We start from the raw sequence: 11035 nt of genomic DNA on the forward strand, positions 1-11035 counted from the left end.
ACAGCCCAGTCCGCAAAAAAGAGCATCTTAAATCCTGAAAAGCCAGCACTTCAAAACTTCAGAATTTATGCAAGAGTTATATTAGTTATTTACTCACCAAAACAGAGATGAAGTTGGTCTTATAGGTTTTCTTTTGAAATTTTGTCAGGTATTTCATTATGTTCGTTGCAATATTTGGTTCTTGTAGCTTCAACTTAAAAAGTTCTTTTTTTTAGTTGCATGCACGTATTTTTCCTTCTGTCTTTTCTTCTGTCTCTGCTCACCTACAGCTTGAGTTGGATGAGAATAGGGTGAGCCTGGTAAAGGTAGTGAAGCATGAGCGTAAGGTGTTTGAATGCACCAGTTGAGGTGGGCATGAAAGCTACCCCCATAGCTGATGTGTGCTCACTTTCCTACATTTAATGACTTGTGTTCTTACAATGATATCAACAACCAATTGCCTGGTCCTCAAGAAGCTCAATGTTGTGTTCTTACATTTAACTGATTGCTCAAGAAGCTATGTTATATGCTACTTTAGCATGATTATAACACCTACAAGAGCATATATGCTAATTGTGATGTATACAATTTTTTCCCTTATAATATCACAACATTCTCATCCTGTGTGCTTCCTCGTAAGGATATTTTAGTCTTTATATGCTCCAGCTAAGGGGTATTTTAGTCTTTTAATTTGGTTCTTCTTTGTGATATTTCCACAGCAACACACGTAGCTACCTTTTCTTTTGTACAGGTATACACCTCTAGCTACACAACAACTTACATTATTGCTTTGCCATCACTCTTTCATTCTACAGCTTGACGATTTGGGGGAAAAAAGAAGCATCAGCACATCGTACTTTTGCAAATTCATTGTTTATGTGACTTTTTGCTCTTTAACTGTTTGTGAAAATTCTCCAAGGAATCTTGGTATTAGTTAAGAAATAGCAGTGGCCACAACAATTATAAAATTAGGATCAAAGCAACAAACACTCATATTCTTATGAGCCAACACAGGAGGAGTGTATTATTACTATTGTGATGATTATAGTGATGTTCACTGTCTAATCTTGAACAAGTAAAAAGGTTCTCCTCATAATTAGGTAATTTAGGCATCCAATTAGAATAGCCTATTTTGTGAGAATTTGAAGAAGAACTTGCAATGAAAAATTGAGGGTTATTTGAAATATTCAAGCTAATAAATTTGGGCATGTCCCTCTTTCTTGTGTTAATTGGAAACATGTGAAGATAGTTGATAGAAGTACAGTAAGGTCTGTGTTCTCATCATCGTTTTGTGATATTTTGTGTCAATATGTTTCTACTTCCTACACATTGGTAATTTTTGTTGGTTGCTTTGAAGAATGGTAATATGGTTCTGACATCTGACTGCGCCTGTTGTTGGTAAATGCCTAATGAAGAGCAGGTTTGGATCCACCATGGCCAGAAAATATAAATGAACCTAAACTATGTCAATTTGGCTAAAAGGTGCATGTAAGTTAGTCCGGATACTATCGTTATTATAATCAGTATCCTTTGGGTTTCGATGCTAGGTAAGAAGTGATTTTGTAGTATAGTCACTTCCCATATGGGCTATTCATACTCTTTACAAAACCATAACTGTTTTTCTCATAATATCCACCATTTGATATCCTTCTACCTTCATAATGGTAGTAATAGTAGCGGTACCATTACTCTCTTTTGCTTGCAATCAACTCAAATTCATGTAATTCGACCTGAATTTTCAAGAATCAATTGAAATAATGTGCCGCTGATCACAGATATCGATAGTAAGTTTGCAAATTTTTTATATGACAAGTGGATTATTGTGTTTGTATCAGATTACCCTTAAAATTCGATTAGGAAGCTGAGGAGGATTAAAGGCTGACAAGTACTTGAAACTGAGAATTCAAGAACACCTAAAGTTTAGAATGTGAAAGGTATAATTTACTTGTCTTTACATATGCAAACTAAGTTAGGATTTAAAATTGTTGATTACTTGCAAGAAAAAGTATTGGTTATCTGTTTGCTATACAACATGATGCTAAAAAATATTTGATGTTCATGATCGTGGTGATGTTATTGATGATGACATTGGTAAACAATTTTGATGTTGAATTGATTGGTGAGGGTTCTAGGCAAGAAGTGATTTTGCAGTATAGTCACGAGAATACTAATGTGGTTAATCTGTATATTCATTTTGGGCAATGGTCTGTTTGGCCGAGAGACTTGCTATTGGAAAATGTAGGGGAGATTGGACATGAGGAGTTTTATGTTTGCTGATTACTTAAAAAATAGTGAAAGTACACTAATCAGCTACCACGGGAGCTCTCTTGCAAATCTAGAAAATAGTAAATTTAACCCCAAAAAATTAAAAAAAATTGAAATACAACTGCCAATTAGTTCAAGCTAGCATAATCATAATCAGATAATTAAGCACCAAAAATATAATAATGCTTCTTAATGTAGGCAGCCTCGGTTTATCGTTTCAGTAAACATCTAAACTACCATAAATTTAATATATTATTTTATTTCCTATTTGAAGTTTTAAGGACGACTCAAATCATTTTTAGAGGAGTTATGTACCGGGGGAAAGTCAGGTAAGGCCTAGGGGTTCATCCAAACTCCTTTCGACTAAAAATTACATGTTTGAACATAGTTAAAAAAATTGATGTATATTTATAGTAGATGTTGAACAAACCCCCTTAGCTTCTTCATGTGTCTACTTCTTCATGTTTTGGCCATCGGCCGTTAGTGAAAACCTTGACTCTGCCATGATTTATTTTATCTGTAGCTACAGCTAGCCTACATATCTAGAGGTTGTTATGGGATATTGGTAGGTATGTTGTGGTATATCCTCCTGCTGTTCATTGGTATGATAAAATCAAGGGATACTCTTTTTCAGAAGAGAAAGATCTACATGTGAATGTTGGCCGTTTAACCAAGTTTGTGGTAGCGTGGAGATGAGCTAAACATAGATTAAAGATGTCAACTTCACTGCAGCATGGCTTCAAGATTTGCTTGTTGCTGGGTACATGCAGCATTGGTTAATGTCTTTAGAGTTGAATCGGCCATGGACAAGCATAGGCCATGGCGACAGGAAGGAATTCATACCATAGAAGTTACCATATGTAAATGTTGGGGATAGAAGAGATTGGTGTGAATTATGAAATTGTCAATCTGATTAAGTGGACGAAAATTTTTGGCAACGTTGTGCTCATGACTTGGAGTGGAGATTGTTTTATGGTAGGATATTTAGGACAGTTATTATATTGTTAAACCAGAAAAATGTAGATGTTGCCGTTGAAAAAGGAAATTTGGATTATATATACAGGTTAGTCATCGACATCTTTTTCTTCATATTTTACTTTCCAGTAATAAGTTTATGACTTCTTCGCTTCCGTCATTTCTTTTGCCTGCAGCAGCATGACTTCTGAAGGTGGAAGTAAACTCAAGATTCTTAGTAGCTATGTTATCTGCGGAGCTCCATTTAGCATGGTTATAACACTTATAAACTCATGTGTGCTAATTGTGCAATATTAGAACGTTCTCAATATTTATCACAAAAACATTGTATGTTTTTACTTGGATTATTGGGCCCACGCTAGCGCGGGTTCTTCCATCTAGTATATATCTATATCTATATTTTATACTTATATACTGATACTAATACTAATACTAATACTAATTTCTATTTCTATTATAATTCTACTATATATTATATTTATGTTATATTATTATTATTATATATAAGTAAATGTTTGGTGTACTATTAATTTGTTACTAATTTGTCTTTTGTGGTACAGAATTTAAGGGCTAACGATAATTCGCGCGGCCATCCAGACCTATAAATTAATATCGGAAAAAACAATCGAAGTATATAAGAATTTTGAATAGCTTATGACTGTATGGAAGATTGAATCTTTTTACCCAAGCAAAGGGCCTGTCAGAATTTAATACATACTTGAGTTGAGCCCATGTATCTAGCGTTCTAACTGTGAAAAGGGACGCCTTTTTTCTCATCTTTAACGGGTTTAAAAGTCACACGGCTTGCTAGACGTAGTCATTAAGACAGCCAACAAAAGTAGTATTAACTTCGACTGTACCACATCTCGGAACCAAGCCAAGAGACTATATAAATTTTTTTTATATTTTGATAGAGTCTGGATCTTTCATGATTATTATATAGTAGAAGTTAGATCTCCGACATAAATATGAAAATAATTTAGCCAGACATAGTCACGACCAGAGAGGGAGAGAGAGTAATAAAGAACTTAACAACAAAAGAAATAAATACCTTAAATGGTCGGATGCAAGGCCAGAATAGGAATTAATAGCAAGCTTTATTCCATACTTGAGAATATTTTACAAGAGAGAAGAGAGAGCACTTTGAGCTAGAGAGTGAAATGAAAAAAAGAAAATGAAAATTTCTGCCTCCCCTAACAAATGAAGTCATTTATATATATAGAAAGAAAAGGAATCTACAAATAGTATTATGGGTCCCACATCCGGGTCCTATGTACAGTAGATCTACTGTGTAGGAATAGACCAAGGGTCCCACATCTGGGTCTCGCATACTATGTGTATCACACTTTATCTTTTCCCTTTAATTTTCTAAGAAATTCTTCAGTTCTTGCTATGGCTTCATCGGATAGTGGTTTATCTGAGGAGACAGGCTGAGAATCCTGAACTTCTTCGTCGGCAATATCATCACTGGTTATACTCTTCATGAAAGTATCTGACTTATCATGATTATCAACTGATTTCATCAGATTTCTTCGAACTTCTTCCAAATATTTCTCAATCATTTCAATCTTATCTCCGTCATGGACAGAGATTCTTCTAGCAATATATGTTAGTGATTTATCCTCAACAATGCCCTTTCAAGAGGCTATAGAATATTCCTGAATCGATCTTCTGATAGTATCCAGGAGTTGTTTTCCATACAACATTTTTGTTTTGCGATCTTTGCTCATTAGTTTATCCCAAAAATTATTATAAAATACCCTATATAAGCAAGGGATTTGTTCTTTAGTGAATCCTAGTTCTGGAGTCCATTTATGAATCCAGGGGATAGAAAATTCAATAAAGAAGTACATTTGGTCAATTTTATCTAAATTACAGATATGATCTGCATAATATAATTCATTCAAATGCGGGTATACTTTGGTTCATTCTTTGTATAACTTGAGGAATAGACCAGGCAATATTTGGACGGTCGGACCATGATAAGACCACCAATTTATAAACCAGTTAGGGATAGGTTCTGCAAAAATCTTTGTACATACCTTTATAAACCAAGTATGCTTATGTTTGTCATTATTATAAGAAAGAGCTTTAGAGAAAGCTTCAATGTAGTCTCAATAAGTGAAATTGATTTTAGAACTTTTGAGCAATATCTGCTTCTCAGTCATTGAAGTCACTCCCCAATCTTCTATGGATATGATCCGTTTAATAACAATTTTTGAGAAGTTATAAATGTTCTCTTCACTGTTGTACCTAGAGAAATGTTCAAATTCTGCAGTTTCTGTGGTACTGAGAATTGTTTCATAATAAGCGCGGGTTTTGTATGACTTTCCCGAAAAATATAAATTATTTATCAAATATTTATGGAGTATCTCCCACGATTTATTTTGCCTCCGAATCTCAGAGTTTTCAACAAGAAATATCATTTCTTTGTTTTCAATTTGTTCATAGGACTTAATATCATCATTGTTTTTTTCCTTCGTAATCAAAGCAAACGTATCACTCTTGCTGCCAAATAGGCTTGTAATTGCTCATATAACGGTGTGTCTTCTGGAATATCATCTAGATGGATTGACTGTGATGAGGATTCACCTATCTGCGACACCTTGGAGTTTACTAAACTCCTATTTTTCATTTGTATAACTGGGGAATCAGTCGAGGATCCGTATGACGATCCTGAATATGATCTGATTGTTGGGGATGATCTTTCCCTTCCACCGGAGGTTGATCTTCCTCCTGATCTACCCTGTCCTTTTTATCTGTCTATTTGCCATGAAGGGTCAGTAGCCATATTGCAAAGAGGACAATTAATTAGATATTTCCAAATCATACCGGTCAATATCTCTAATTTCTTCATAATTAAAAACTCAAAAATTCTTCTTCAACCATATCATGGATGATTTTATCAATGATGAGATTTTGAATGTCTCTGTATAACGAAATTGCCTTTAAAATGGTAATAAAAGTCTTTCAAGTAAAACTGATGAATAAAAATTCATTTTAACTGAGATATTCCCTAGATAAGAAATTAGGTAAAGAATTATCAATTCCTTTTTATACTGAATCTCAAAATCAAAAGGGGCTAATTGAGCTAGGCACCTTGCAAAAATTAATTTTGAAGCATCATGTTTAAAATCTTTATCAAACATATACTTTACGGATTGAGCATCAATTTTTATTAAAATTTTTTGATTATAAAGATCCTCCGAAAATTTTAGGAAGCATTTAACAATGGATAGCATTTCATGAGCTACCGTAGCATATTTTTTCTGACTATCAGTCCATTCACTTGAATGAAACCTTATTAAGTGTTAAGTTTTATCATGGAGATTAACTTGTTTTAGTGTTCCACCATAACCAATATTAAAAGCATCTATCTCAATAATTTTTTGCCAAGCCGGATTGGCTAAAGTTACACAGGGTAAAGATTTAATACTCTGTTTAACACGTTTAACTAGATCGGTATGACTATCAGTCCAAGAACCCTTATAATTATTTTTTAGCCTATCGTATAACGGGGCTAAAAGACGAGATAATTCTCACAAAAAGGGGAAATATAATTCAAACAGCCCAAAAATCTTTGTAATTGAGTTCTATTAGTGATAACATCAGGAAATTTTGAAACAAAATCAAGAGATCTCTGAATGAGAGTAGTTGTTCCTTGACAGATATTATGTCCTAAGAATCTAATTTCTATTTGACATAGACTCATTTTTTATTTAGATATCACCAAATCATTTTGTATCACAATCTTCTTAAAAATATCAAGATGCTTGATTTGCAATTCAAATGTTTTAGAAAATACAAGAATGTCATCAATATAAACGATGATGAAATCCTTGTAAGGATTAAATATATTATTTATTATTTTCTGAAATTCTAATGGGGCATTTTTCAAACCAAATGGCATGACATTCCATTCATATTGCCCAAAAGGAACATTAATAGCAGTTATGTAAGTATGGTCTTTAAATAATTGAATCTTTCAATATCCAGATTTTAAATCAAATTTAGAAAATATATTGGCATCGTATAACCTAGATAATAAATTATTTTTATTTGGAATAGGATACCTAATCCATTTTAAATATTTTTTCAAAGGTTTGTAATTTATTATCAACCTGAGAACACCTCGTTCCTTTTCCACTGCGTTATTAACATAAAAAACGGTACAAGACCATGGGGATTTTGAAGGCTTTATCAAACATTTCTATAACAGATTATCAATCTTTTTTTTTGCAGAATTCAACTAATTCAGCATTCATTTGACAAGGTCGAGATTTTATTGGAATATTATCCTCAGAGAAAGTATCTTCATATGGAAGAGTAACAATATGCTTTTTGTGATTCCAAAAAGCACTAGGGTGATTAGCACAAATATCAACAACCATTTATTCGAAAATTAATTTATTTTTTTCCTGTATCTTAGCAGATTTTATTGTATTACAAATATTCATGTTAAGTAATTCAAGCTGTAAAAAATTAAAATTTTGTTGCTTCATATCAATTAAAGCATTAATGTCTCTAGTTACGAGATCTGTAACAAAAGAATAAGATATCTCTTTATTCATGTAAGTAGCAGTAAATCCTTTTGTATCAAGATGAGTATAAGGATAAATAGCATTTATAAAAGGGGTTCCAAGTATAATTGGAGGGTATAATTGATTTTTTACTAAAAAGAAAAAATATGGAATACATACTTTATTTTGGTAAATATGAGTATAGGCAATTTATACTCTATATCAAGAGCATGTCCGGATGAAGATTTATCTATATGAGTAGTTTTTTGAAAATATCTTGTGGGAATTAATCCCTTTTGTATGCAACTAACATCTGCACCACTATCAATCATAGCAATATTAGTTACAGAGAAATGATTATTAATCAAAATAGTACATTTAATATACTATTTATGGGCAGTAACAATTTGCATCATGCCCAAAAAGTAATCATTTTTCAAATCAAGACATGTTTAGACAATATCATCGTCATTATTATCTTCGAAAATCTTTTTCTTTCCCTTAGCAACATTAGGGTGAGAAATATCTTTCTCAATTTGTGAAATCTTATGATCACAAATCATTTGATTTTGCTTAAGAGATTTAATTTCTCTTTTCAAGTTTTCAACTTCAATTTTTAAATCATCAAAATAAGTTTCTTTACCAGGAGCATAACTCATAGCAAGAAGTCTATTAACTTTTGCTAAAGATTAAGGCATAAAATAATTGCTATCAGCAGGTTTAAGAGTGAAGATATTTATCAGCGGTTTTGGAAGTACTAGATTTGGAACTAGTAAACAAATTAATAAATTTTTCACGTAGTTTCTCATCCGCAACTTCTTTTAAAAGTTCTAACACATTATCAGAAGTAATGATTTGAACATTTAAATCTTTAAATTGGGATTGTAAATTATAAAATGTGTTATCACATGTGCAGGTAACCTTGGCAGTCAGAACAAGCATTAGCATTTTCGCTATTGGATGAATCAGGCAATTCAATATCATTTTCTGATTCAGATTCAGCATTATAATCAGATACTCAGAATGCCCCCCAGGATGCCCATTTTTTCTCATCTTTAACGAGCTTAAAAGTCACGGCTTGCTAGACGTAGTCACTAAGACAAAGCCAACAAAAGTAGTACTAACTTCGACAGTACCACCATCTGGAAATCAAGCCAAGAAACCCTAAAAAAATTCCTTTATATTTTGATAGAGTCTGGGTCTTTCATGATTATGATATACTAGAAGTTAGATCTCCAGCATAGATATGAAAATAATTTAGCCGAACATAGGCACTGCCAGAGAGGGAGAGAAGGTAGTAAAGAACTTAACAACAAAAGAAATAAATACCAACTATAAACTCGATCATGCATATCATCAGCAAGACCTAAAGATTTAAGCTTTTGTAGCTTACAATTTGGAGCAATATGCCAAACTGCTGATAGCAATACCTTCACCCCTAAACCTACTGATAGCAATTATTTTATGCCTTACTCTTTAGCAGAAGTTAATAGAAGTCTTGCTATGAGTTATGCTCCTAGTAAAGAAACTTCTTTTGATGATTTAAAAATTAAGTTGAAAACTTGAAAAGAGAAATTAAATATCTTAAGCAAAATTAAATGATTTGTTGTAATACCCCGAAGTTTCCTAACTAATTTTTTTTGTCCCAAGAATGTCAAGTGTTAGCTTCTAAATTAACTGATATTTATTCCATGGGGAATTTTAAAGATTTTTACTTTTGGTTATGTGGAAAATTCAATAAGCTTTCCATCTATATAAAATTCACCTAAATTCGATAACCGGGTAAGAAGTTATGACTATTTCAAGTTTTTGTTGTAAAACAGCGCCATATTAGTCAGTGGCGCGCCGCGCCACAGGGAAACATTGAAATTGTCAAATTCCAGTAGGGGTCCGCGATAGTGGCGCATCGCGCTAAACTTTCAGGTCGCAAATGAAGTGGCAATGTGATGGCTCCGCGTTGCGCCATCCCTCAATTTCTCAATTTTCAAATTCTAGTGACACCGCGTGATAGCACCGCTTCGTGCCAGGGGTTCAATTCAGGAAAATTTTACTGAAATTAAATGGCACGTCCAAGGTTAAAAGGGTCAATTTTCCACTCCTATTTAAGCCCTTTAACAATATATTAGTTTCTCTCTCAATTTTTTCTTAAGAACAAGCTAGGGTTTCAATTGGGGATTCAATTTCAAGAAAGTCTCTCCGTCAATCTTCGCTAAATCAAGAACTAAGGTATGTCATACGTTGATTCATGGGTCTCTTTCACCCATGAAGCTCAAGAATCTCTTTCCAAAATCCATGATTTGTATATTTATGAATGTTCATGATTGGATTAAATTGAAATTCATGTTCATGATGTTGTGTGATGTTGATTCATGTTTTAAATTACATATTTCAATGCTTGACCCTAGTATATGAAGAATTGCATAAAAATCATGATAAACCCCTTTCAAATTACAAGTTGATTGATATATTCATGATTATTAGATGTGTTGATGATGGTATAACCAAAGCATGCTCCCCATGTGTTTGATTAAATGCCTATATGAAAGAAAAGTGTCATGCTAGTATGATAATATGAAATCCTCCTTTATGTACAAGTTTATGCATGTCACATGTTTTATAAAATGCCTCAATAATTAAATTATAAATTGTGATGTGGGTCATGTATTCAAGAATGCCATGCCTTGTCAGATTCCTTCCATTGAGTCCTGGGGGTACTTGTACCCGAAAAATATAGTTGTGTTCCAGAGTCAGTGACATTTTTTACGATATCCTCAGTCAAGCAAGTCATGATCTATAGAACTCAGTCAGTCATATGACTCAGGAAATCTCAGTACTATTCCATCAGTTAACGGAATTCAGTTAATTCAGTTCAGTAATTCATGTTCAGTATCTATTCATATGGGAGTAGAAATTAGCACCAAGTGAACCCAAGGATGGGAACACACACTGTCAGATGCAGGTGTGATTCTTAGAATTCATCCTTGCATTCCAGAACTATGTAGCCAACACAGGTTGAGACATCAACACTGTTAGATGAGGGTTGATGAGGTGGATAAACACTGTCAGATGAGGGACCCACCGTTCTCTTTTGGGGACACTGTCAGATGAGGGTCACTCACAGCTTGTCCTTACCGGTGGCGCAGTATTGACACCTTATAATTATGGTTACAAATTGGACCCCAACTCAGCCATAATGGCGTATTGGGGGCATGTCAGTTAGATAACTGCTTCCTAAAGTTTTAGTTACAAAATAAAGGACTGCCAAATATAATTAACTCAGAACAGTATGGAACTCA

General features: G+C 33.4%; 1 pseudogene; it reads left to right on the forward strand.

Annotated features, from left to right (window-relative positions):
* Nucleotides 1-1381: 1381 nt before the first annotated feature.
* LOC124885689 lies at nucleotides 1382-3824 on the forward strand (annotated as a pseudogene).
* Nucleotides 3825-11035: the final 7211 nt, after the last annotated feature.

This window comes from Capsicum annuum, chromosome 7 (genome assembly GCF_002878395.1).
Source record: "Capsicum annuum cultivar UCD-10X-F1 chromosome 7, UCD10Xv1.1, whole genome shotgun sequence".
Taxonomy (NCBI): Eukaryota; Viridiplantae; Streptophyta; class Magnoliopsida; order Solanales; family Solanaceae; genus Capsicum; species Capsicum annuum.